Genomic DNA, 24,443 nt, shown 5'->3' with positions numbered 1-24,443 from the left:
GAGACGGCTCTCCGGTCAATAACCAACAGCGGGATCTGGATACCCATGTTGGCTCCCACATACTCCTCGATGATCTCATCGGATGAACCACGATGTTGAGGGTTCAAGCAACCCCGTATACTATTCCCTTTGTCAGACAATATGTTACTTGCCCGAGACTCGATCGTTGGTATCCCAATACCTCGTTCAGTCTCGTTACCGGCAAGTCACTTTACTCGTATCGTAATGCATGATCCCGTGACCAGACACTTGGTAACTTTGAGCTCATTATGATGATGCACTACCGAGTGGGCCCAGTGATACCTCTCCGTTATCCGGAGTGACAAATCCCAGTCTCGATCCGTGTCAACCCAACAGACACTTTCGGAGATACCTGTAGTGCACCTTTATAGTCACCCAGTTACATTGTGACGTTTGGTACACCCAAAGCACTCCTACGGTATCCAGGAGTTACACGATCTCATGGTCTAAGGAAGAGATACTTGATATTGCAAAAGCTCTAGCAAAACGAACTACATGATCTTGTGCTATGCTTAGGAATGGTTCTTGTCCATCACATCATTCTCCTAATGATGTGATCCCGTTGTCAACGACATCTAATGTCCATAGTCAGGAAACCATGACAATCTGTTGACCAACGAGCTAGTCAACTAGAGGCTTACTAGGGACGTATTGTGGTCTATGTATTCACACGTGTATTACGATTTCCGGATAATACAATTATAGCATGAATAAAAGACAATTATCATGAACAAGGAAATATAATAATAATCCTTTTATTATTGCCTCTAGCGCATATTTCCAACAGTATCGTGTGCCATTCATGAGGGTGCAGAGCCAGCCGGAGCCACAGGAGAGTTCGTTCTCCTGCCGCAAGAGGAGGCCGGATGGCGCGACGTCGCTTCCCCGCTGTTCTCCACGGTTCCCTCGACGCTCGGCTCGTTTCGACGGTGGCGGTAAGGTTTAAGGTAAGCTTCGCACTAACCGAATCTTCCACCTGCTCATGCTTACAATTAGTGTGATAGCTAATGAAAATCATGCTTACAATCAGTTTCTGAGTACTACGCCAATCACCCAAAAATAGATCTAGACCTTTGGGTAAAAGTTGTGACACGATGTACAAATAAAGAAAAATAGATTGGTGCGTCTTTCAGAAAAGAGTACTCCCTAGAAAACTGCCAATATAAGCTACTAGTATTTGGTTAGAGGATTTGCTGTCGAGAAAGATCCGTCCACAGAGAGCGCCACACATCCCACTGGTGGTGGTGGATGCCAATGCGTTCATGCAGCATGGTTGGTGTCGGTAATTTTTACTTGGCACACCTCGCACTCTGCATATATGTTGGTTCCATACGTACATTTGTGCAGTTCCACCAAAATGCAGTTGAATAACCGTCTTTGCACAGATAATGAAAAAGCGTGATTACATTATAGTGGCACTAGTTGATGAAAAGCACAAAATAAATAGAAGAAAATATTGCGATAGTATCATAGTATGCCATGCTGCGAGGGCGAGATGGGCCCTGCGACGCTTCATACGGTCCGCCTCATACTGGACATTGTACCCAGTCTCCCAGATACACCTTCTGCCAGTGATGAACATCAGTGTACAGCAGTAGTACAGGGAGGCGCCTTGAGACATTCAAATCTCTATTTTTGTACAGATCAATTAAAATTAAGCACCCCAGTTTGCAGAAATGCTTAAATATTAACAGTGGGACTAGTTGATGAAACATACATTAGCAAATGGAAGCACTTTCTTTATCTACATTGGAAATGAAATGGTAAAGAGGACACTCGCTCTATTTTAACTGTATTATTACTTCATTTTATCAGTGACACTAGGGTGGAGCAGGTGGCAAACGAGGTGTACCGTGCATCACAAGGATGGAGGTCGGGGGTGCTTAGACTAGGATGCTGAAACTGGCTCTTTCAGTCACCAACATGGATGATTCAATTTATGGGACCTTTTGGTGTAGTTCACCTAAAATGAAGCAATGACCCGCGAGCTAGCAGCTTCTTCTTCAAAAAATTTAAGAAAAGGGCTCTAGCCCCGGTTCCATTTCCATCAGAAAACGAAACCCACAGAGCTTCTTCTTCATTAGTTGCAATAAAATTGAGCAATATCAAGGTTAGTTGTGAAGCTCCTGGAATGCTCAACTATAATTTGGATATCATTTGTGCAGTTCAACTAAGATCGAGCGTGAAATGTATATCTCTGTGTGCACAAAAAAGGTGGAAAGGAGGGTGACTAACAAGTGATGAAACATGCATCAAATGAAAAGAAGCATGTTCCTTATCTGAATGGCAATCCTACAAGGACAGTAGCAATTTCTAAAGCAGTGGCATTGCTAGATATTAGTGTGGGCATTAGGATTAACTATGACAACCGTTAAATACGACATTACTTTGGGCACGGGAGAGTAGGCGGACCAGGACAGTTGCATTTCTAATGAAAAGAATCAACTTATCTTAATGGGAAATTTAGCAGGACATGTAAAAAAGTGCCATTGATTCATATTACTGGAGGCATTACATTGAAAGCAACATTGGTTTAATGGGTCCTTACTTTTAACGGTGCAACTGATACATTTTACTAGTGGCATTACATAAGAGTGGCTCAGGGCAACAAACATCAGAACAAGATATCTGGGTTGGTCCCATTTTTGTTCAGTATAGCCACCTTATATTGTGTGAGGCTAGCAAATCTAGTGTTGGACTTACTCTGTTGACTTGTCCCCCAGTCCCCACTTTCTTTCCTTTTTCAACCAATAGATCGGCTTTAAATTGAGTATGTACAACATTTCCCTTTATTTCCCTATTAGACCTAGAGACCACTTGGATAGCCAGTCTCTGCTACTTTTCGCCCCCATTATTTCATCTTTCGACCAAGTCCTAGATTCAGGTAACAAATCCTCCCCCACCCCCACCCCCTTTCTTCCTTGCTTGAACCAAGTAGTACTAGATTCGAGTGCATGAACTAGTTTTACCTCTTAAACGTAAAAAAAATTAGATCGTTTTTGAATAGCCGATCGATCCTATCTATGAGGGGGCCTGAGAAATAGTAAAAGATACAAATGCAGCGACGTCAGGAGCTCGGGAAGTAGAGGAAGTCTGGTTTCGAAGGAAGTTATACCTGATGGTCGCCGGGATGTCTCTAGGTGGGCGGCGGGAGGCCGGATCTGCCCACACTACGACAACGAGGAAGAAGGGGTCGGAGGCCCTCCGTCGCCAGCGGTGCTTGGGAGAGAACGGAAAGGCAGGCTGATCGAGAGGCGCCAGCAGTGGGTAAGAGCCATCGCCGAGGATGACCGTGTGAAAGGTTCACCTTCTCACCTTCCCTGACGGAGAGGATCCGGCTGGATCTGTGACCAGCATTGAGCAGAGAGAGAGAGAAAGAGAGAGAGAGTGTGGCCACCCCTGTCGTGTTTAGATCAGGAGTGGCCGAGACAGTGTGAAGAGAGCAACACTAGCAAGCAAGCGCGGAGGCTCCTGCCTATATAGTGGAGTAGTACTAGTTTTCTTTTGTCTAAAGGAGTCGGCTTGACCTCGTCAATGAATGTCGAGAAGTCTTCATGCATGTGGCCTGGAGGCGCAGTTGTCGTCATTTTGATCTGAAGCGCCATATTATAACATATAACATGAAAGAATGCCACATGACAAGAAATCATAACCTCACTGCACAAAGGAGACAATATAAATCCCGACGAACAAACTAGATGAGGAACAAAGCTCAAATGAAAGATAAACTCCTAGAAAAGGGGTCCGTCGATAGATGTCCTAATTAACATAGCCTGCTTGACCTAGATGGCAGCTGAGTAGTCTTCGTGCATGTGCTCCCAATGACTAGCCCAACTCAGTTGTCGTTGTTTAACCCTCGCAGTGATCCGGAGCCATGTACAACAAAACACCTAATTTTGCGAGATGACAAGAAACCTTTTTTTAGATTTCTGACCACAACTACAGCCATGTACAACACAGCCTGCACGATATGTAGACGATAGCCAATCCAGGCGTGTCTGCTGGAGTCTGGTCACATGCATGGACGAACTGATCTTCCGTGTCTTGCAGGGATCGACCAGGCATCAATGTAGTAGTACAACACTTCCCTAGTACTATCCCTCATCTCCCTCTTCTATTAAGTCACCCGACTTGCAGGGCCGGGGAGTGTGCCCATGGTCGGTTCTCAATTGCAGTCCCACATGTGTGTGCAAACGCAATATGAGGCGCATTCCATTTGGAGAGCAGCATGCCAGACCGACCGACCATCTGGGGAGCGACGCGAACGCGACGGGCATGATGTATACTCCGTACATGTGTACCGCCATTTTCTAGAGGCTTTGCTCCATGGCACAATCCATGGATACAAAATTAGTATACTATATTACTATTTAAAAGTCGAGGGCTGGGCTTTTCCTGCGCGGTAGGCGGGGTAGTTCCGCCTAGTCGGTTCGACACAGACGTGATAAGACGAGGGAGTAGGCTGCTGCAAACATAGGGTTGTGTGATTTGATAGCGAGTTACTGCTGGACAGGGTGGGCCACATGATTTGACTTCTCGTTATCATTTTAACTGCGGGGCTACGACCGGCATGAGTCTACCGATTCCGGACCACCTCCATACAGGTGCCTCTCCCAATGTTCCACCATGTAGTAGAGGCTGGCTCTTGCATGAGAGCCTACTTCTCCACTTTTTCCTTGCCTCTCTTTCCTCCACATATGCAAAAATGCCATGTAAAGCGCACTTTTGTATTTAGGTTTGTCGTAATGGAGAGTATCATATACTAGTATCATGCATATGATACTTTTGTATGATACTACATCTATAATGCATAGTATCATGTGTTGGTATCATAGGATAGTTTATTTATTGTCATGCATGACACATAGTAGCACATCATTTAATATTATACAATATCATATTATGATACTCAACTCTCTCTTTTCTTCATTTAATTCGACGTCACCTCATCAAGATTGCATAGTTGGCATGCATGATACTAGTATCTATGATACTCCCATTACAAGCAGCCTTACTTGGTCCTACAGGTGCTAAGCTTGCCACATATGCATAAAGTCTGATGTGGCAAGTTAATCAAGAAGAGTGAGACTAGTTTGGTGACCCAAGGAAGAAATGGTGCTAAGCGCGTGTACCTAGGTGAAAAGACAATTTTGAGTCTATAGCTAATTAAATGAAGCAAACTTAGCAACAAAAAACTGATAAGCACACCATTTCATTAGAAGAGGTCACTCCTAGGCAAATGCAATAAATACTAGTACTCCCTGTGTCCCATAATATCAGAACGTTTTTGGCACTACACTAGTGTCAAAAACGTTCTTATATTATGGGACAAAGGGAGTACGAAGAAAGAGATAGAGAGAAGTAAAAAAATACACTTATAGCTAACCTTGTTGTAGTATGAGTGACTAAGTGATAACTATGTATGACATGCCAACATCAGATAGCCTACAGGCCGTGTTAAATCTCCAAGGCCGCGACCGCGCGAGCGACGCGATGGTCGTGGTAGGCGCGACCATGATACGGGCTACTGGCAGCCCTTGGATCTGAGATCAAATGGTCGCATGCTAAGTTGCTGAAAATTTGCAGAATAACCCTCCAGGATAGGATATTCACCCATAGGTCTAGAATCACGCCATGCAACTGTTCGATCTTAGATCCAAGGGCTCTCGGAAGCCCGTATCATGGGAGAATGGAAACCCACTATCCTGCCGTTTGCACGCTGGCAGTTCGCTCTTACTCGTCCCCACACGTCTTTCAATACTATGGCGGTTCACTCCTAGTCGTCCCGTCCTTCCACATTACGACAGCTCCACTAATCCTAACCCTCCTCCCAAATCCATGGCCTCCCAAATCTCCATGATCGGCGGTGAGTACAAGTTTAGAACCATCACCGGCGATGAGTTTGACGTCATCTACACCCATTCTTCCACGATGGTGAAAGGATGCCTTTCTCGCTTCAGAGGCATGTTCGAAAACTCAGATAATGAGTGGGTCGCTGGGCTAGATGTTGAGTACACCATAGTCCTGGGACGAGAGAAGGATCTAAAGTACGAAGAGAGGAAGAAGCCCGCCGTGATCCAGGTTTGCGTGCATGACTTATGCTTGGTCTACCACATATGACATGCCGACGTTGAATGCCTGGATTTTAAGAACTTCCTCGCGAGCAACCTAGTCAAATTCATCACTGTAGACTTTACGAACGACAAATAAGTCCTGGGTCGGATAGGCCTCGTTGTAGGAAACCCCTTCATCCTCCAGAAGAATCAGCTGGTGTCCTCTCGTCAGCCTTCAATGCTGACCCTGGCAGGAGCCATGGTTCATCCTTCGTATGGTAAACTAGAGAAACCTCCATACACGTTTCCTCATTATGCATGACAGCGGAATGTATTAGATATAGACCACATCCACTATGCTGCAATGGATGGCTACCTTTGTTTCAATATCTACAAGGGTTGGATGAAGAGCAAGAGCCAACTGTGCAGTTCAAGCTAAGAAGTATCGGCCAGGAGGAAGAGGGACAAGGACGAAGTCGAGGACGTGGATGAGGACTCCGAGTAAGGTGGCAGTGTCGTTGCTCATGGTGGTTCTAATGCAGTCTCTACCGAAATCATTGCAAAGTTTAATTTTAGGTGTGCTTAATTTAATTTGAGGGGTGTGTTGTGCTGAGCTCCCAGCAGAACTATGTTATGTTTCTTCTCATTACTTTAACTCTTCAGTACGTACATACTAGTATTTCTTACATTTCATCTTTTAGTTGGTATAGTACTACCACTCGTTTCTTCACATTATATACGTACAATATATATGGAAAACATCATATGGCCAGCAGTTTAGTTGTCAAAGAATTTCAGGGTGCTTACTTTTGTCAAAGAATTCCAGGATGCTTAGTTTTATTTGAGGGGTGGGTTGTGCTGGACACCATTATTGTGACTAGCCTTTTTAACAGTACTATATGCATAATTTGGGAAGGAGCGCTCTCTATATGTACCACCTTTTTTTTAATTTCAAGTTTTGCTCCATGGCGCAATCCATCGATACTACTATTGTACAAAAGTTTACATTTTTTAAAAGGCTAGAGGGCGGGGCAGTCTAGCTTGGTCAGTTTCACGAGAGGTGAGGGCATTTGTGATTTGACGGCTCATTACTGCTGGAAGGTGGGGCCTTGTGATTTGGCTACTCGTATAAATGCGCCGACGACTTGAGGAGCAGCAAAGAACCGTGCGGTATACTCAAGTTTTCCACTGGAGTAGTACTACGACGGAGGAGCACGAAACATGGCAGCCCAGTGCCATATTGCGATAAAAAATGATCTAATTTGCTAGTCATCTCATTGTTACCATTGTTCTATTCATTCCCTAAAAACATTGTTCTATTCATGCCTCGCAGAGAACGTGACACGTGCGGCGAAACACCCGAAGCAAAAGATGAAACACAGGAGAAAAACAAGAAGGAAGATTATCACCCCAAATGATCTAATTCGCCGCAGATTCGTAACTGCTTCTTCATCGCCTCCACGACCTCCATCTCTTTGCGCGCCTCATCCGCCATCTTCTTCATTTTGTCCATGACACGGGATTTCTCGATGCGAGCCTTCATCATCTGTTCCACGACCGCATTACATACCTTGATAGCAGCCGGGTGCTCGATGCGGAGCTTCGCGAACTCCTCCTTCTGTTCCATGATGAGGGCCTGCATCATCTTCATCGAGGAACTACTATTCTGATGCATCTTCTTCCAGCCGGTGTTCTTCTCCTTCAACAGGTCGATCTCGTGGCAGAGCTTCGCCTTGTCCTCCCGAAGTCACAGGATTTCACCGGTCGCCTTCGTCTCCAAGGCAATGCTCTTCTTCAGCAGCTCACCAAGCCGGCGGTCAACTCCCCCTGCTTATTTAGCTCAGCATGCATGTCGTTGAGGCTCTCCTTCAGCAGCTCCACCAAGCCTTGGATGAACTCCTTCTGCTTATTGAGGTGCTTATTGAGCTGATCGGGCATGCCGTCGAGGTATAACGACTCCAGTGCCGCCGGCTCGGCATGTTTGCCTCCGCGGCTAGGGCGCTCCTTGGAGCCATCGCCTACCCGTGAGTGATTTTTCGAGGTCTCTGCGTGGCGGCGAGCCCTCTCATTTTTTTTCGTAGCCTTGGTTGCCGCTCCCTTGTTATGAGTAGTTCTCGACCTAGAGCTCTGCTCACCGGCCATGGCAAGGATGGACGAAGAAGAAGCACTTATGAGGAGGAAAGGTAGAGTAATTTTCGGTTAGGTAGTTCCCCTTTTTATAACCTAAGTACTAGCACTAGTACTAATACCCGCATAATGGGAACACATTCAGGTTTGGTACATACTAGTAGGTGTGAGTAGGCTTTCGAATGTGATGGGAACAAGGTAAAGATTAATTGATGGTTTTGGTTTCAAGGCCAGAAACGGCTCCCGATGAGTTTAGCGGAACATAAATTTCAAGTAGACCACTACTAAAATGCATAAATATTATGTTACTGCCAAAAATTGGCACAAAATACGAAGGAGACCAGTGGAAGTACTACTAGCAACCCATGATCTAACTACTCGCATGCGCGCAGTGGAGTAATAATGTCTTTCTTCCGTCCTCACATCCACTCAATTTGCATGCGCTGTATTAATTGACCATCATTGAAGTGAATGACTTTACACCCGTCAAATTATCACCAGGGGTGGATCTTGGTACAAAATTGCGTCCACTCTTGTACCCGCGTGTGCGTGCGAGGGAATGAGTGCGTGCGTGGAGTGCGTGCACATCTTCGCTTCGTGCATGTCCCGCTAGTATGGCTCAGGGAGGATGAGTACATTATTCTGGAACCAGCAGCACGTCACTGTGATGAATCCACGCAAGGAGGTCGCGACAACGCCTCCACATGTGCCACGTGGCTTCATGAACTGTAAGAGAGACACTGTGTAGCGTGCCATTGGAATTCTAATTTAGGTGTTTTGCACATACTCGAAGTACTAGTAAGGTACACATGCATTGCTTGCATCAGATTTTGCAACCAAATTATGATTAAATACCACACTATAGCATGTAAGCTCTGAGTCATATAGTTCATCTCATTCAAAATCAATTAGTTTTTGTAAAAAAAGCTAGGGCCTCTTGGATTCGTAGGATTTCCAAAATGCAGGAATAGGAAAAACATGGGATTATAGTGGAATGTCGTCTTGAATCCTACAGGATTGTATGAGTGTTTGATTATGCATAGAAAAAACGCAGAATTCTTTCAAAGATTTGAGTTGATGGGATGTTTCCTATGAAATCTAGTGCAAATGAATCATATGAAAAAATTCCTATGGTTTACAATCCTACGAGTCAAACAACCAAGATAGGAAAAATTCCTAATGCTTAGAATCCTCCAAAATTCCTTTGAGAATACTTTGAATCAAAGAAGCCCTTAATCTATTTTATGATTCATGGAATGGTACATTGTAAAGCATAAAGTAAAAACAAATAATGGCAATTCAACTAAAAAAAAGTTTGGGCAATTATGATACAGAGATTCTAGAACAAAAGCGAACCACTATTGTTTTGAGGTTTGTGCATTATGCTTAAGTTCAACCATAGGATTGTACATGTGGCAAAATCCGGTGGGGGGCTAGAAGATGGTGCGAGGTGCCGAGTGGAGGGAGAATATGAAGGAATGCACAAGTGCGAGATCGATATTTAGAGAGAGGGGGCGAGAACGTGCGCTGTTGCACGCAGTGGAGGAGCCATGAAAAATAAATGAGCTAGGGGGCCAAGCATTGCTAATCCTTTACGAGGAGGGTCAATTCATGAACTTAAACCATTTTTAGCAGCAATTGTCTAATGATCACATTCATATTAGCCTCGATATATAGTGATGTTAGGGGAGGGCAGGGCCCTTACTGCCCCTGTCTTCGCCATTGTGCGCGCGTCTGAGAGATGAAGCGGAAGGCTTGGATGATGAGAGGGGGACATTGGATATATAATTAATGTGGGTGTATTAGCTATATATGTCAATCCTATATAGAGAGGTATAAATTGATCAGTTTGTCTGGAAAACTATGAAAGACCTGGCTATATACACACATACATAGAGGAACATCAATCATTGCGCATGCACGCGTGAGAGATAAAGAATGGCCGATATGATGGAGAGGGGGATGTGTGTGGGTGTGTGCCTTCATGGGAGACCAACCTGAAGAAAAAGATTGCATGTGTGCGATGGATAATGCCGACTGGTAGTGTGTGTGCTTGCATGCACGAGAGAAAGTTAGTGGTACAATTATAAAGAGAAGACGACTGTGTGGGTGTAAAAACTAGGTGAGGTCATAATCAATGAAAATTTGAATTCAAATATTTGAATAAGAGATCCTGATGTTTGAAACCCATGCATGCATGAATATAACGTAGATCTGCGCGGTGTGGTTTGGAAACGAGCATGTTGTAATGTATACACATTGAACAAGGTCAGACTCATTTGAATTTGAGATACCGATGGCAGACATCATTTGGCCACGTCGCATACGTGCATGGACACACTATTCTAATTGGAGATGATGGGTGGCTTTCGCATCACATATCTATATCTATACCCCTATATATATTTATTATATTTTATATTTTTTTATATTGTGTGCGGGTAACTTTAAATTTGAAAGATGATCGTTGGATGAGGCGAATCCATTGGTCCAAAGATGACACATTTGAGCACTACTGGCCGTTGGATATCATCTAGATTCCACCAGATTTTTCCACATGTATAATCTAGAAGACTCCATGGTTGAACTTAAGCATAATGCACAAACATCAAAACACAAGCACTTCTTCCTTGTTCTAGAATCTTCCGTATCAAAAATTCCCAAATGTTTTCCTACATGATTTGCCATTATTTGTTTTTACTTTATGTCTTACAACACACAATTCCATGAATCTTAAAATAGATTAGTTTTCTTATAAAAACTAGATGATTTTGAATGAAATGAACTATAAGAATTAAACGAACATCTACATCATGCATATATGACTCAAATCTTACATGCTATAATGTGGTATTTATTCATAATTAGGTTGCCAAATCTCATGCGTGCAACGCGCGTGTACCATATTCAAGTCTAAATGGTGTTTGTGTGTGTGGTGTGCTTGTTGAGGTGCAAATTGTCTTTTTTGGGTACATGTTAAGCTTGTTCTTCCGAAATTTCAAGTTGCGCCTTGTTTTGCCGAAAATTCAAGCTAGCGTCTGTGTCTATCTTGCTGCGAAACTCCCGCCTCTTCAACCCGCCCCTTGTTAGACCGAAATATTTCAGATATATCTTTGTCTCGTTGTGCTCCGACAACTCCCTCCATCTCAACCCGCGGCTTGCTATTCCGAAATTACAACGTGCGCGAAAACTCCCACCTCCTGTGAAATCCCGACACGCGAAATGCGTGTGGTACCCCTGAACAGAAAGAACCGCCTCAAATCAGTGGGGGTACTTTTGTAACTTACCCCACATTTCGGACAAGCGCGTCCCTAAGCCATGGTTCCCCACTGCCATCCCATCCACCCACCCATTCATACACCGAGGCCGCGATAACCCGTGACAAAACCCCACACCCTGCTTCGTCCGCCACACAGCCGGAGCCTCTTCCCCGACGACGTCGTCCACAGCAACACCTCGACGTCCCTCGTCCACCGTAATGGATGAGGATCCGTCGTCAATCTCGTCGTCCCGCCGGATCAGCCACCCCGTCCTCCACCTCCAAGGAGCTGCCCCAATGTTCCCATCGTCTTTAGCGCCACCTCCATTCCCACACCGCCGACTTCACCAGCACCATCAGAAGAGCATCATCATCACCGTTTCCTCAGATGAAGCTGCGGCCCAATCGGCGCCACCAAAGAGGTTGTACACTAATCGCCGCATTTTCTTCTTGATTCGATCTCACGGTGCTGCCGGAGCTCGGTCCCGAGCCGACACGGCGCGGCTCCATCCATGGCGGCGTCGCTGGACACTTCCTCCACAGCGTCGCTCCCTCGACAGCGACGTCCACATTAGTAGGAGCTATTGCTGCTTTAGCTCTCGCTCGTGCCGCTGCTCTACTCTTGCTCTCGGTCCCCTGCCTGGTCTGCTCTTGATATTGCTCTTGCTCGCGTTGCAGCTCTCGCTCTTGCTCTTGCTTGCGATGCTGATTGCTACCTCTTGAGCACTGCGTTGGATTTCTCCGAAGAGGAGAGGATGATGCAGCAAAGTAGCGTAAGTATTTCCCTCAGTTTTTTAGAACCAAGGTATCAATCCAGTAGGAGACCACACACAAGTCCCTCGTACCTACACAAAAAGATAGCTCCTCGCAACCAATGCGATTAGGGGTTGTTAATCCCTTCACAGTCACTTACGAGAGTGAGATCTTGATAGAGATGATAAATAATATTTTTTGTATTTTTGATAGATAGATGCAAAGTGAAAAGTAAAAGGAAATGTAAAAACAAAGCAAGTAATAAAGTAATGGAGATTGATATGATGAGAATAGACCCAGGGGCCATAGGTTTCACTAGTGGCTTCTCTCAAGACCATAGATATTCTATGGTGGGTGAACAAATTACTGTTGAGCAATTGATAGAATTGAGCATAGTTATGAGTATATCTAGGTATGATCATGTATATAGGCATCACGTCCGAGACAAGTAGATCGAAACGATTCTGCATCTACTACTATTACTCCACTCATCAACCGCTATCCATCATGCATCTAGAGTATTAAGTTAAAAATAGAGTAACGCCTTAAGCAAGATGACATGATGTAGAGGTATAAATTCATGCAATATGATAAAAAACCCATCTTGTTATCCTCGATGGCAACAATACAATACGTGGCTTGCTGCCCCTTCTGTCACTGGGAAAGGACACCGCAAGATTGAACCCAAAGCAAAGCACTTCTCCCATTGCAAGAACTACCAATCTAGCTGGCCAAAACAAAAGGATAATTCGTAGAGACTTGCAAAGATAACTCAATCATACATAAAAGAATTCAGAGAAGATTCAAATATTGTTCATAGATAAACAGGATCATAAACCCACAATTCATCGATCTCAATAAACACACCGCAAAAAGAAGATTACATCGAATAGATCTCCATGAAAGAGGGGGAGAACATTGTATTGAGATCCAAAAAGAGAGAAGAAGCCATCTAGCTACTAGCTATGGACTCGAAGGTCTAAAGTAAACTACTCACACTTCATCGGAGGGGCTATGGTTTTGATGTAGAAGCCCTCCATGGTGGATGCCCCCTCCGGCGGCGCTCCGGAACAGGCCCCTAGATGGGATCTCGTGGATACCGAAGGTTGCGGCAGTGGAATTAGGTTTTTGGCTCATGTTCTGATTGTTTGGGGATACATAGGTATATATAGGAGGAAGGAGTACGTCGGTGGAGCAATAGGGGGGCCACGAGGCAGGGGGGCGCGCCCTAGGGGGGGCGTGCCCCCCACCCTCGTGACCGCCTCTGTTACGTCTTGGAGTGGGGTCCAAGTCTCCTGGATCACGTTCGGTGAGAAAATCACATTCCCGAAGGTTTCATTCCGTTAGGACTCCGTTTGATATTCCGTTTCTTCGAAACACTGAAATAGGCAAAAAACAGCAATTCTGGGCTAGGCCTCCGGTTAATATGTTAGTCCCAAAAATAATATAAAAGTGGAAAATAAAGCCCAATATGGTCCAAAATAGTAGATAAAGTAGCATGGAGCAATCAAAAATTATACATACGTTGGAGACGTATCACTAATCCGATTTAGCTACACTTCAGTCGACTGAATCGACTTTTGGGTCAGTCGATTTTCAGGGAGTGGGGGGGCTCGCCGGGGAGAAGGAAGAACCAGTTGTAGCGGGGAGGGGGGCTCGCCAGAGAGGTACCCCACTATCAATCTTAGGGGTCAGGCTGGGGGCGGTGGTCGCTGACGGTGGCGGGGCATTGGCGGGGGTGGCGCGGAGATCGCTGGACAAAAAGCTCGGCACGGGGGGCCTAGAGGGATGGCTGGGGCGGCGGCGGACCAGCGGTGGGGAGTGTTTTTGGGGCGGGAAGGGCAGCGCACCGCCGGCCACGGGCGACAGCAAAATTCAGTTTCGACACCAAAATTCATTTTCGACAGTTAAGTTCAGTTTCGATAGTTAAGTTCAGTTTCGACAGTTAAATTCAGTTTTGACAGTTAAGTTCAGAGATGAGCGGCTGATGTATTTTACATCTATCACTTTGTGGTTATGTATTTTACGTCATGTATTGGCGATGCTATTAGAATTCCACAAAGGTTAATGTTGTCTCTCTTGTCCTGCTTTAGCCTCGGCGTCGTACAACTCACCGGAGCTGCTCCAACAACGAAACCCTCCATCACAGCGGAGCAGTACCTCGGGCTCCATCTCCAGACGCCTAAGATCTTCTTCCCCTCCTCCGACAGCCAAGTCAGCCGGAGCATCCTCACCGGCCAACCCAATCACGCTGAGATCGACATGGCTTCGCCAAAGAGGTTGTACACTTGTTGCATCTCTTTTTTACTCTACATTTTATATATGTTGTCCACTGAGCACTCGTAGTAACGGGAAATACAATTATTTTATCCTACTAGATGACAAGCTGTGAGGTACCAGGCAACTTAGCTATCCGTGATGGACTCTCTTGAACGCCATCATTATTTATCTCTGCGCGTTTGAGCTGTCCATTTGTCGATGGGTCTGGGAGTGGCGCTAGTATGGCAGTGGCCTGGGCCCAAAGTAATAGAAGTAGCACAAAAACATTTTTTAGTGTAGGATTTTCCTTGCTCAAGCCTGCCTACTAGAATCACCAGTGCTTGAAAGGAAAAGTGAATGAAAAACATATGAATTGGAAAGTTTCCTACGGTACTACTTTTCATGAATTTGCGATGCTGATCCGATTTAGCTACACTTCAGTCGACTGAATCGACTTTTGGGTCAGTCGATTTTCAGGGGGTGGGGGGGCTCGCCGGGGTGAAGGAAGAACAAGCCGTAGCGGGGAGGGGGGCTCACCAGAAAGGTACCCCACTATATATCTTAGGGTTCAGGGTGGGGCGGTGGTCACCGACGGTGGCGGGGCGTTGGCGGGGCGGTGGCGTGGGGATCGCCGGAGAAAAAGCTCGACACGGGGGGGGCCTAGTGGGATGGCTGGGGCGGTGGCGGACCGGCGGTGGGTAGTGTTTTCGGGGCGGGAAGGTCGGCGAACCGCTTGTCACGGGCGGCGGGGGTCTGCTGTTTGGCCGATGGTGGCTGGCGGCTCAGGGGGGTGGAGGTTGAAGATGAACCGCATGCCCTTGATTTCATAGCCAATGGCTACAAAATCAACTGACCAGAGATGAAAAAGTCAGTCAACCGACGTGTAGCCTCACCTTGCTAGTGCGTTCAGTTTCGACTGCAAAATTCAGTTTCGACAACAAAATTCAGTTTCGACAGTTAAGTTCAGTTTCGATAGTTAAGTTCAGTTTCGACAGTTAAATTCAGTTTCGATAGTTAAGTGCAGAGATGAGCAGCTGATGTATTTTACATCTAGCACTTTTTGGTTATGTATTTTACGTCATGTATTGGAGATGCTATTAGACATCCACACAGGTTAACTTTGTCTCTCTTGTCCTGCTTTAGCCTCGGCATTGTACAACTTACCGGAGCTGCTCCAACAACGAAACCCTCCATCACTGCGGAGCAGTACCTCGGGCTCCATCTCAAGATGCCTAAGATCTTCTTCCCCTCCTCCGACAGCCAAGTCATCTAGAGCATCCTCACCGGCCATCCCAATCATGCTGAGATCGACATGGCTTCGCCAAAGAGGTTGTACACTTGTTGCATCTCTTTTTTACTCTACATTTTATATATGTTGTCCACTGAGCACTCGTAGTAACGGGAAATACGATTATTTTATCCTACTATATGACAAGCAGTGAGGTACCAGGCAACTTAGCTATCCGTGATGGACTGTCTTGAACGCCATCATTATTTATCTCTGCGCATTTGAGCTGTGCATTTGTCGATGGGTGTGGGAGTTGAGCTAGTATGGCAGTGGCCTGGGCCCAAAGTAATAGAAGTAGCACAAAAACATTTTTTTAGTGTAGGATTTTCCTTGCTCAAGCCTGCCTACTAGAATCGCCAGTGCTTGAAAGGAAAAGTGAATGAAAAACATATGAATTAGAAAGTTTCCTATGGTACTACTTTTCATGAATTTGCGATCCTGATCCGGTTTAGCTACACTTCAGTCGACTGAATCTACTTTTGGGTCAGTCGATTTTCAGGGGGTTGGGGGCTCGCCGGAGTGAAGGAAGAACAAGTCGTAGCAGGGAGGGGGGCTCGCCAGAGAGGTACCCCACTATATATCTTAGGGTTTAGGGTGGGGGCGGTGGTCACAGACGGTGGCGGGGCGTTGGCAGGGCGGTGGCGTGGGGATCGCTGGAGAAAAAGCTCGACACGGGGGGGCCTAGAGGGATGGCTGGGGCGGTGGCGGACCAGCAGTGGGTAGTGTTTCCGGGGCGGGAAGGGCGGCGCACTGCCGGTCGCGGGCGGCGGGGGGCTGCTGTTTGGCCGGTGGTGGCTGGCGGCTCAGGGGGTGAAGATGAACCGCAGGCCCTTGATTTCATAGCCAACGGCTGCAAAATCAACTGACCAGAGATGAAAAAGTCAGTCGACCGACATGTAGCCTCACCTTTCTAGTGCGTTCAGTTTCGACTGCAAAATTCAGTTTCGACAGTTAAGTTCAGTTTCGAGAGTTAAGTTCAGTTTCGACAGTTAAATTCAGTTTCGACAGTTAAGTTCAGCGATGAGCAGCTGATGTATTTTACATCTAGCACTTTGTGGTTATGTATTTTACGTCATGTATTGGAGATGCTATTAGAATTCCACACAGGTTAACATTGTCTCTCTTGTCCTGCTTCAGCCTAGGCATCGTACAACTCTCCGGAGCTGCTCCAACGATGAAACCCTCCATCACAGCGGAGCAGTACCTCGGGTTCCATCTCCAGATGCCTAAGATCTTCTTCCCCTCCTCCGACAGCCAAGTCAGTCGGAGCATCCTCACCGGCCATCCCAATCATGCTGAGATTGAAATGGGTTCGACAAAAGAGGTTGTACACTTGTTGCATTTCTTTTTTACTGTAGATTTTATATGTTGTCCACTGAGCACTCGTAGTAACGGGAAATACGATTATTTTATCCTACTATATGACAAGTAGTGAGGTACCAAGCAACTTAGCTATCCGTGATGGACTCTCTTGAACGCCATCATTATTTATCTCTGCGTGTTTGAGCTGTGCATTTGTCGATGGGTCTGGGAGTTGAGCTAGCATGGCAGTGGCCTGGGCCCAAAGTAATAGAAGTAGCACAAAAACATTTTTTTAGTGTAGGATTTTCCTTGCTCAAGCCTGCCTACTAGAATCGCCAGTGCTTGAAAGGAAAAGTGAATGAAAAACATATGAATTGGAAAGTTTCCTATTGTACTACTTTTCATGAATTTGGTGCAAAGGAACGGAGAAAGGGAAAACTGTAGGATTTGTTCCTTTAGTGTCTCCTTGAAAGAAAAACCGTACGAATTCTAATTTCCACTTGTCCTCCTTTTCATATTCCTATTCATCAAGCACAAGACTAAGAGATTGTAGCATAATAGCATTATAACCGTACATTTTCTTGTGGTTTGACTTAATCTCACCATGCTTTTTTGCATCCTGTGATCTTCCGATTGTTGTGAATCAAACACCCAGATTGGCAAAAATCCCGTGTTTTTAAATTCTCTGTTTTGCACGTCCATTCCTAACCTATTCCTATCTATTTCCTATCCCTGCATTGTTAGAATCTTCAAATTCAAACAAGCCCTTACTCAATTACTTCTGTTACAGATATGTGTCAAAGAAAACCTTGTGTGGTTTGTCCTGCTCCTGCGGTGCTGTGTTCCACCCCAGCTCAGCTGCTCCAACAACGGAAGGGTTCACCACAGCAGGGATCCGCTCTCCAGACTATCTTTCGCCGCCCCAGATCTTCTTCCCCGCCACCGCCATCCATGACAACTGCATTACCATCATCAATTGAGCAGACGACCTTGAGGACTACATGGGTCCGCAAGAGAGGTCGCACTCTTCCGTATCTGCTGAGAGGTCGCACTCTTCCGTATCTGCTTATGTTATGCATCGCTTAATATGATGACATGCTATATTATCGTCGTGTTCACCTATTAAACTCCGAGTCAGGTCCAAACTAATGCTAAAACTTGAGTTTTTAAATGGTTGTGGGGTACATATTCGGGCAGCGATCAGTACTATATGTCTACTATCTGGTTAATATCCGGTGTCTACTATGAGTTTCATGTTGGGTGCAAACAAACATTAAAGGAGCCATTATCTGTATTTTCTAACTAAAGCTAGTATCTGCCTGCTATCATTGGTTTTGGGTCTATCCACATTTTGCTACCATCACTCTGGATTTGTGCATGCACTCCTTACATAATCTCACTATGTTCTATTCCTATGCATGCAAGTTATTGTACACAATGGAACTGATCATGTAGAGCAAAAGAGATGAGCCTTGCATGGCAATAAAATTTCATGGAGACGTTGTTCCATGGTGGGCACAAAGGCAGCCCCCCTCCACCCATTTCGGACCGAAATCAAGAGGAAGATAACTGTTCTGAGGGGGATTCAGAAGGAGAAAACCACTCCTATTTACCCCATGAGGTCTTCGCTCTAACTTGACATGCTGATGTTGGTAATATCATGCATATGGTGCCTTGCATTGCTTACTGTATACATTAAAGATGTCACGTGCTTAGTTTAGACATGCTATGTGTCAATGCCATCTGTTTATTTTCTTTATCGTATATGTGAATCATGCAATGTCATCTTGTTTAGCCAGCCATCATATATGTGAATTTTGCAATGCCACCCTGGTTAGGCTATCATCTTATATGTGAATTATATCATGCCATCATTTTTTATTACGTGTTAAATTTGTTAACAATTTTAGTACATTCAATTACTCTTCCTGTGCGTCAGCCATTCGGCACGGTCATGGAAAAATCTAGAGTGGAAACAAGGTCTTCAGAGCAGACAATGCTACCTGACGAAGCGCATGTCTTGCAGGTTACTTATAGCTCCTCAGAGGAGGATTCAGAGACAGATGACCAGTCATATCCCCCCCCCCCCCGAGGTGCATGCTCTAACTTGGTAGGGTTATGTTGCTCATATCGTGCTTATTTGCATTGCTATGTCATTTTCTTAGTTTAGACATGCTTTGTGTGAATGCCACCTGTTTAGTGTCTAATTACCATATATGTGAATTATGCAATGCCATCTTGTTGCAAGACATTATATATGTGAATTATGCAATGTTATCTTGTTGCAAGGCATTATGTATGTGAATTATGCAATGCCATGGTATTTAGGCAAGCGTCATATATGTGAATTATATCATGCCATTCTTTTTTTTGTATTTCTCATTGCTTTTGTCGACAATGTTTGTATATTCAACTGCTCTTCCTATGCATCAGCCATTTGGATTGGTGATGGAGAAATCTAGAGTGAAAACAAGGTCTTCATAGCAGATAATGCTACCTGCTGAAGCAGATATCTTGCTGGTTACAGATAGCTCTTCAGAGGAGGATCCAGAGGCAGATGACCAGTGCAATTATCCCCCTGACATGTATGCTCAAACTTGGCAGGGTTATATTACTCATATCATGCATATGTTGTATTGCAATGCTTAGCTTTTACATCATATACACAATATTGAATGCCATCTCCTTAGTTGACACATCATATATGTGATTGCCCTCTGCTCACTTCCTTAGTATATAAATCATATATTTGAATTATGTCATGCCATGATGTTTACATAGATAGCAAGTATCTGAATTATGGCATGCCAACCCATTTTCTAAAGATATGATATAGTTATATCATCTCATCCTGTTTACATAGTCATCATATTTTAAATTATGTCATTCTATCCGTGAATTATATCATGCCATCATGTTTCCATCGACGACATGTTTGTAATTTATGGCATGCCAACCACTTTAATAGACACATCGTATAGTTATATCATGTCATCCTGTTTACATAGTCATCATATTTTGAAGTATGTCGTTCTATCATGTTTAGTTAGCCATCATACATGTGAAATTGTGTCATGCTATCCTATTTAATTAGCCATCATATATGTGAAATTATGTCCTGCTATTCTGTTTGGTTAGACAACATAAATGTGAATTATTTCATGCCATGTTTTCTTCCCTCCTATCCATTGCACCTGTCTATCTTACAATGTCTGTACATTCAATTACTTTTCTTGTTTATCAGCCATTTCAATTGGAGGGAGTGATGGCAGTATCTGTCGGAGTAAAAACATGGTCTTCAGAAAAGATCGTGCTACCTGTCAATGTAGATAGAACCACGATTGTATGCGCCCAAGAACCAGCCCCACCACACATAACCCACACTCATGCAGATTGTACCCCTACCTAGTTGGACAGAGAACCAGCTACACCCCTTCAAACCCCAACCCCAGCAGATAGACACCCAGTTCCCATTGACACAACACCGTCTCCACCACAGAGCACCCAAACACGAGTAGTTAGTAAGGCAACTGCAGTGCCCAAAGCACGAGGACCACCACTCCGAACCCAAAGTCAGCGCTTAAAGAAGAAGCATTCTTGTTATCAGGTTAGCCTCCATAGCTATGGTTCAAAATACTTTGTTCTTGCATACTATATTTACTCATACCAACTAATTTCAAATTTGAAGGATGCAATTGAAACTCCAATGGCGCAACATGTATGTTTTAAACCTGTTCTTCAACGTGTTTGGTTGTTTGCTGTTGTAACTTGCTCTATGTTGATTTCAGTTTCAATTGAATAAACAGTATGTTCTCATGCCATGCACATTAGAAGTGTTTTTATTGCCGTGTAGTTTCCCACACTTATATTCTGTCTATTCTGCTTTGTCTTAAATGGATATGATTCGAACTGTACCTATCTTGATTTGGCAACATAATCTAGAATGATATAGACCATACATTAACCATACTACATAGATATATGTTTGTTTCATGCTATTGTCCTGTCCACCTTACTACTAAACTGGTATACCAAAATGAGGTTCATATACTACATTGTAAGCCTGTGATGTGTTAGTTTGTTTCTCTTTTAGAACACGGATAAAATATTGGAGAAGAGTACCCCGTTAAGCAATGGTAAAGGAAGTAATGCAGATAAGTTTCAAGATAGTGAGACATCCCTATTGGTCTCCAAGAAAGCTAATAAAAACTATATTGAAGACACTGAGACAACCCCGAAGTCCTGTCTTGATGTAGTGTTCGAGTTACTGGCTACTACTGCTGGCACCAGCTCTTCGAACTTGTTGCCTGAATCAGTTCGGCTTCTTGAGTCTCAACTTCAAGTTGAAAGACATCGATCAGATGTTATGCGACAGGAAGCCGAAGGACTAAGGAAATCCCTGCAGAATTTAGATGCATACTTTCTGGTGCAACAACAAGTGTTGGAGGACTTAAGCGCCAAACAAGAGAAAGTTAATAAGCTTGCTAAGCATCTTGCCAGCATTATGGGTACCCAGGATATTGTTTCTTGAGCTCTTCAGAAGTGGTTTCAGTTCTGGACTTATTTTGCTGCGGCGTTTATATGCTGTTGTGTTCCCTATATTTGCACTAGTTGGCGAACTTTGATGCACAGTGGATGTAATATGTGTAATAGCTGTGATAGCCTAGCGTACGTTGCTTGCTTATTTATTTCCTTATTGTCTTTTTTATTTCTTTGCTTGTAGTCAGTGCAGTTCTTTTTGCGCAGTTTGCTAGTGGCCGCAATAACCTATTTTTTAAAACTAGGCCACAATAACCATGGGCTACATATTTACTATAGTTACCATTTCCCTCCTACGGGCCATAGAAACAATGGGCCTTCTACGTGTTGTAGACACAATAGGCCTTGTACGGGCCGTATCGTCAATGGGCCTAGTACGGGCCGTATGATCGGTTGGCCAAACATGGGTCAACAACAAACCGCATTATGGTCGTAAATGGGTTAGAGTTGGAATTGTCTATTCATGGGCCGACCATAACGGGCCGTCGTTAATCGGCCGTACTTGATGACGCTATGAAAACGGCCCAACGTATTAACGGGCCACAAAACGGGTCGACTGTAACCTCGGGCTGAATTAAGCCCACGAGTAGAAAATGACAGTAACGGGTCGTACGTAAACGAATGCTGGAAATGAGCCCAAGAGTAAATGGGCTCTCAGAAGGCCGAAACATAACATGGGCTAGAAACGGCCCAACGGAATAACGGGCCGTTAATGAGTATAAAGTGATACACTATTCATTATGGGCCAGTTTCACCACGGGCCGTTAAAGGGTATAAAGTGATAAACTGTTCACTGCGGGCCAGTTTAACCACAGGCCGTTAATGGGCCAAGAGTTATAAAGGGCCTCATATGGGCCGAAAGACGTCATGGGCCATACATGGACCAGAAGTGAAAACAGGCTGGAATCATATTGGATGGCCCGGATGACGCTATTGGGCCTAATTCGGATAGGGCGTAACGTGCCTTGGGTTAGCGGGCTGTAAATGGGCTATATGCGAGCAGGCCGTTAACAGGCTTTCCATGGGCCGGCCCGCCACCTTTTGACCAAGTCAAGCGGGCCGACCTTTTCACACGAATGGGCCTCTATTGGGCCGTGCCAATTGTCGATCATAGGTGCCTTCTGTCCAATGAGTGGATGACCTCTGTCCCAACGATGAGCCGACACATGTTTCTTCCAGCCAATGATGATTTTACACGTGGAAAATCCCCATTGGTCGTGGCTACTAACGGGTTATCGGATCCAAAACCCGACCCAATAGCTTAACGGCGTTCCGTTGCGGTGGATGCCACGTGTCGGTCACCCTTGACAAAAGCACTTCTGTGATGCGTGATTTATCATCATGGAAGTGGACACTTCCGTGATGATAATTTTGGTAATGTCATGGAATACTTCTACGACAACACAGGTATGACTATCTTGATTTTGTCATAAAATCGTCATGGATGTACATGTATGACAAAAAACGCGAACTACTGTGACAAACACTTATCATCACAAAAGTGTATTTTTTTGTACTGATAGGCTTCGCGATCTTGGAAAAATTCTCAATAAATCTCCGATAATAACCTACAAGTCCAAGAAAACTTCTGATCTCTCCAACTGAGGTGGGTGCCAACCACTCAGTGACAGATGCAACCTTGGTAGGGTCTACTTCTATTCCTTCTCCTGATATAAATTGTCCGAGAAATCCAACTTCTTACAACCATAACTCACATTTGCTGAACTTGGCATACAACTGATGTTCCATGAGGTTCTCGAGAACCAAGCGCAAATGTTCCTTATGCTCTTCTTCATTCTTTGAGTAGGCCAATATATCGTCAATGAACACAACAACAAACTTGTCCAAGAACTCCATGAACACCTTGTTCATCATACTCATAAAATAGGCGGGGGCATTAGTCAAACCAAATGACATAACTGTATAATCATATAGCCCACAGCTCGTGGTAAAAGCCGTCTTAGGTATATCCTTCTCTCGGATATTCAGCTGGTGATAACCTGATTGAAGATCGATCTTGGAGAAAACCTTAGCTCCCTGCAGCTGGTCAAATAAATCATTGATCATAGGCAGAGGGTATTTGTTCTTGATCGTCACTTCATTCAGCGCACGAGAATCAACATCCATCCTCAAAGATCCATCCTTCTTCTCAACTAGAAGCACTGGGGCTCCCCAAGGTGATGAGCTTGGTCAAATATACCCTTTCTCTAATAACTCATTAATCTGCTTCTTCATTTCTTCTAGATCATTGGCAGGCATCCCATACGGTCTCTTTGATATTGGTCCAATGTTTGGCAACAACTCGATCAGAAACTCTATGTCTCGGTCTGGTGGCATGCCTGGTAACTCCTCCGGAAATACATCATGGTAATCCTCCACAACTGTTACCTCCTCCTGAACAACTCCAGAAAGGGAATTCACTTGAGGCCTCCTCGGCGCATGCCTAGACACATACTTGATCCTTTTTCCTTCTGGGTGGTGAGAAGAATTGTTATACTGGCACAATCGATGTTTCCCTCAAACTTGGATATCCAATCCATGCCTAAAATCACGTCCAATCCTTGTGACTCAAGGACAATGAGGTCGGTGGAGAAAACGTGTGTCCCTATGGTTATTGGAAACTGATAATATCCCCGACTATCCATATACTTTGCTCCTAGGGAACTCACTAACATAGGTGACTTAAGGGCTACGGTTGGCAACTTAAACTTGTCCACAAATCCCCTTGGTATGAATGAATGAGATGCACTAGTGTCAAAAACAACAAGGGCTATAAATGCATTAATCAAAAACTTACTGACAACTGCGTCAGGCTGCTCCTCAATCACCTCCACACTGTCGT

Source organism: Triticum aestivum, chromosome 4B (assembly GCF_018294505.1).
Source record: "Triticum aestivum cultivar Chinese Spring chromosome 4B, IWGSC CS RefSeq v2.1, whole genome shotgun sequence".
In the NCBI taxonomy this organism is placed as follows: domain Eukaryota; kingdom Viridiplantae; phylum Streptophyta; class Magnoliopsida; order Poales; family Poaceae; genus Triticum; species Triticum aestivum.
This window is presented reverse-complemented; position numbering follows the sequence as displayed.